The following is a 4,444-nucleotide window of genomic DNA, read 5'->3' on the forward strand; positions in this document are numbered from 1 at the left end:
CTTACCCTCTTGTTTGCCAGATGAAGAAGTGCAGATAGGTTGAGACAAGATACTGCAGACCAGATCAGGACCTGGCTGCCACTTCTGATCTCAGATGGCAGAGCAAGCACTTGAACTTGTTCCCCTTTTCCCACTGAAGACCCCTGCTCACTTGTCAAAAGTGGGTTAAGGAAGAAGATCTAACCTTAAAAGAGTGAGTGAACACTCAGCAGATGAGGGAGCATCATGAATGTCCAAAAGCAAAACTGATGATGATGACGAAGAGGGGAGGCCTTGGCTTCTAGTCCCCTCAAACACTGGGATCCCACAACATGATGTCCCCTAGGCACAAATAATAAGGGGAAAGATATTTACTGTTCCTGAAAGACATTCTGTGGTATGGCCTTTAGGCTGGCCTGACAATGGAGCCCCGTGTAGTCTTCCTACAGCAAGGTTCATTTGGCAAGTCCTACTCTATTTTTTTAAGATTTTTTTTTGGGGGGGGGAGCTGTATAGAGATGGCTCAGCAGTTAAGAGCACTGACTGCTCTTGCAGAGGACCTGGGTTTGATTCCCAGCACCCACATGGCAGCTACAAACCGTCCTTAACTCCAGTTCCAGGGGAATCTGAAGCCCTCTTCTGACCTCCACAGCACTGCATGACACAGGTGCACTCACCTACATGCAAGCAATAGACTCATACACATAAAATAAAAATAATAAAAAATATCTTTTAAAAAAAGGATTCATTTTTTAGGGACTGAAGAGATGGTTCAGTGGTTAAGAACACTCGCTGTTCTTTCAGAGAACCCGGATTTGATTCCCAACACCCACATGGCAGCTAACAACTGTATGTAACTCCAGTTCCAAGGAGATCAACGGCCTTCTCTGGGCACTGTTGGCATTGCATGCATGTGATACACTTATATACATGCAGGCCATACACTTATACACATAAAAATAAAATATTTCTTATTTTTATTTATGTGTATATACGGGTGTTGCTGTATGTGTACTTCAAGTGCGTGCAGGTGCCCATGGAAGTCAGAAGAGGTGTTGGATCCCCTGGAGCTGGAGTTACAGGTGGTTGTAAGCCTCCTGACATGGATGCTGGGACTTGAACTCTGGTCCTCTGGAAGAACAGCAAGATATCTTAACTGCTGAGCCATCTTACCAACCCCTTGTTTTGGAAGACAGGGTTTTACTCTGTAGCCCAGCTGACTTAGAAATCACCATGTAGCCCATGCATCAAATTCACAGCAATTCTGTCTCCCAAATGCTGGAATTATAGGCGTGTATCATCATGTGCAACTTGAAAAGTCCCATTTTTAAGCTGGGTATAGTGGCACACACCTTTAATCTCAGCACTTGGGAGGCAGAGGCAGGCAGATCTCTGCGAGTTCAAGGGCAGCTGGTCTACACAGCAAGTGCCAGGTCATCTGTGACTACAGGGAGACCCTGTCTTAAAAAGACCAAAAACAAAACAAAACAAAAAACCAAAAAAGTTCTGTTTTGAGGGCAGACTCCGTGTGCTTATCACCTTGTTTGGAGATCAAACAGATAAGGAACTCAGATCACCACCGGGTATTTAGGAAGATTTCTATTGTACATTGGATATAAAACACCCCCACAAAAAAAAACCTCTCATTTGTTGAAACTCTGGTCCCCTACTGGTGGCATTATTGAGGAATGAGAAGATCCTAAAATGCTCTGACCTAGTAAGTGGATTGATCCTCTTACGGATTCATAGCCTAATTAATATGTAGGTCCTAATGAGGAGAAACAGGTCACTGGGGACCTATCCTGGCTTCTTCCCCTCCTCTGCTTCCTGCCTGCCAGCACATGCTCCTGTCATGATGCTCAGTGTTGCCTCAAGCGCATGGACTGAACCCTCTGAAACCACGAGACAAAATAAATCCTTCCTACTTTATGTTATATCAGGTATTTTGTCACAGCAATGGGAAATGTAACACAATTTCCAACGTGAGTAAAAGAGACCTACATAAAAATAATGACCTAAGAAGAAATGGGAAATATGGAGAAATAGTTTTCCAAGATTGCCCTAAATGTGCAGAGGGATTTGAACCAGTCTCTACTCATAAAACAATAACAAAATGCTTCAAGAGACTACCCAAGAACCAGGTGTGGTGGTGCATACCTTTAGTTCCAGCACTTGGGAGGCAGAGGCAGGAGGATGTCTGTGACTTCAAGGCCAGCTTGGTATATGTTCCACATAGTGAGTTCCAAATGCTCACAGAAGATAAAATTTATGATCAATTAAAATTGTTAGGTAGGCTTTGGGAATACTCACTTTTGGAAAAATTAGCCTAAGAAAGCTACCCAGCAACCCATGATTACTGGAATGTATGTAACTGGAAAGTGTTGAAAATAAAATCTGAGGTCCAGAGATCCTACCAATACCACACAAAGAATATTCAGACAAGCCAGGCATGGTGGCACATGCCTTTAATCCCAGCACTTGGGAGGGAGAGGGCAGGCAGATCTCTGTGAATTCAAGGCCAACCTGGTCTATGTAGAAAGTTCCAGACCAGCTGGGGCTACAGGGAGACCCTGTCTCAAAAAGACAAAAGAAAAAAAAGGAATATTTGGACAAAGTGAAAGTAACTCTTCAAGGCCACTTTTACTTCTCCAAAAGGGTCCTTTGCCTCGTTTGGGTAGTGAGTGAGCACAGCAAGCAGGAGATTTGGTGGCTTTTATCCTAATGTAACAGTACTGTCTTTTCCCCATGCGTGGGGTTTAACCTCAGTCTTTCAAGGTTGACTGTCCAAAGGAAATGAAGGAAAGGGAGAAGGGTCAGCATCTGTGGCCACAGTTCCAGGAAAACAGCAAGACCTTTGCATAAACAAAAAGTTTTACAAGGTGGGGGAGATTACAAATTAGCCTTGTGTGTGTGTGTGTGTGTGTGTGTGTGTGTGTGTGTGTGTGCGCACGTGTGTGTATGTGGTGAAGCAGGGTCTCCCCGTAGCCCAGCTGGCCTGGAACTTGCTATGTAGACCAGGCCAGCCTTGAACTCACAGAGCTCTACCTACCGCCACCTCCCAAGTGCTAGGATTAAAGGAATTCCTTATAATTATTTCCTTCAATTGGGGGAATTGCAATTCCTTCCTAAAATCTCAAAATACTATCCATCTACTGTCATCTCTTTAGGGTTGTGAGTGTACCCAAACACTCTGTCAACCGGGTGAAAAGGTTAGATTCCATATTCTACTTTTGCTAACATGGCTATTACATGGCTATTACATTCAACCTAGTACATTTGAAGTCAGAGCTGCTTACCTCCAGTAAGAGTCTTGCTTTGGAAAACTAAAAGATTTAGATAAGTCACTGTGGGATTTTGCCTTGTTACATTGTGTGTGCGTGTGTGTGTGTGTGTGTGTGTGTGTGTGTGTGTGTGTCTGTGTCTGTGTCTGTGTCTGTGTCTGTGTGTCTGTGTGTTTTGGTCTTTTTTGTTTTGTTTTGTTTTGGTCTTTTTGAGACAGGGCATCCCCGAAGCCTCAACTGGCCTGGAGCACAATATGTAGACCAGGCTGGCCGCGAACTCACCGATCTGCCTGCCTGTGCTGGGGTTAAAGGCGAGTGCCTCCACACCCAGCTTCCTTGTTGCATTTTCTACAGTTTTATGTTTTTGTATCTTGTGAAATACAGAAATAAAGAGATCTACCCAGAAACCATGTACTACAAGGAAATCCAGACAACCACATGGAAAAGCCGCACAGCCAACCCAAAGCTGTTCGGCAGCTCCAGCACCAAGCAGTGAAGGCCTGAGTAGACCAAGCTTTGGATGACACCGGCCCCAGTTGCCACCTGACTGTAACTGCACGAGGAACCTCTCAGGCAACCCCAAAACCAGGGAAGATGATAATAATTTGTTTTACTTAAAAAGAAGTTGGGCTGTGAATGTAGTTCAGTTGGTAGGATGCTTAGCATACATGCGGCTCTTGGTTCGATCTCTACCACATCATAAACCAGGCATGGTGGCACATGCCTGTAATTGTAGCACATGGAGGACTACAAATTCAAAGTCATTCTTGGCTATGTAGGTAGTTCAAGGCTAGTCTAGTTTGTCTTTGAAAAAAAAAAAAAAGGAAGCTGGGGCTGGAGAGATGGCTCAGCGGTTAAGAGCCCTGACTGCTCTTGCAGAGGACCCGGGTTTGGTTCCCAGAACCCACACGGCAGCTACAAACCATCCTTAACTCCAGTTCCTCTTCTGACCTCTGCAGCATTGCACAACATGGGTGCACTCAAATACATGCAGGCAATACACTCATACACATAAAATAAAAATAATATATAAAATATCTTTAAAAAAGGAAGCTGAGGGGGCTGAAGGTTCAACTGTGAAGAGCACTTGTTACTCTTGCAGAGGACCCATGTCATGTGGTTTACAATCACCTGAAACTCCAGCTCCAGAAGATCTGACACCTCTGGCCTCCATAGACACCCAC

This window comes from Nannospalax galili, unplaced genomic scaffold (genome assembly GCF_000622305.1).
Source record: "Nannospalax galili isolate Female #2095 unplaced genomic scaffold, S.galili_v1.0 scaffold453, whole genome shotgun sequence".
Lineage (NCBI taxonomy): Eukaryota > Metazoa > Chordata > Mammalia > Rodentia > Spalacidae > Nannospalax > Nannospalax galili.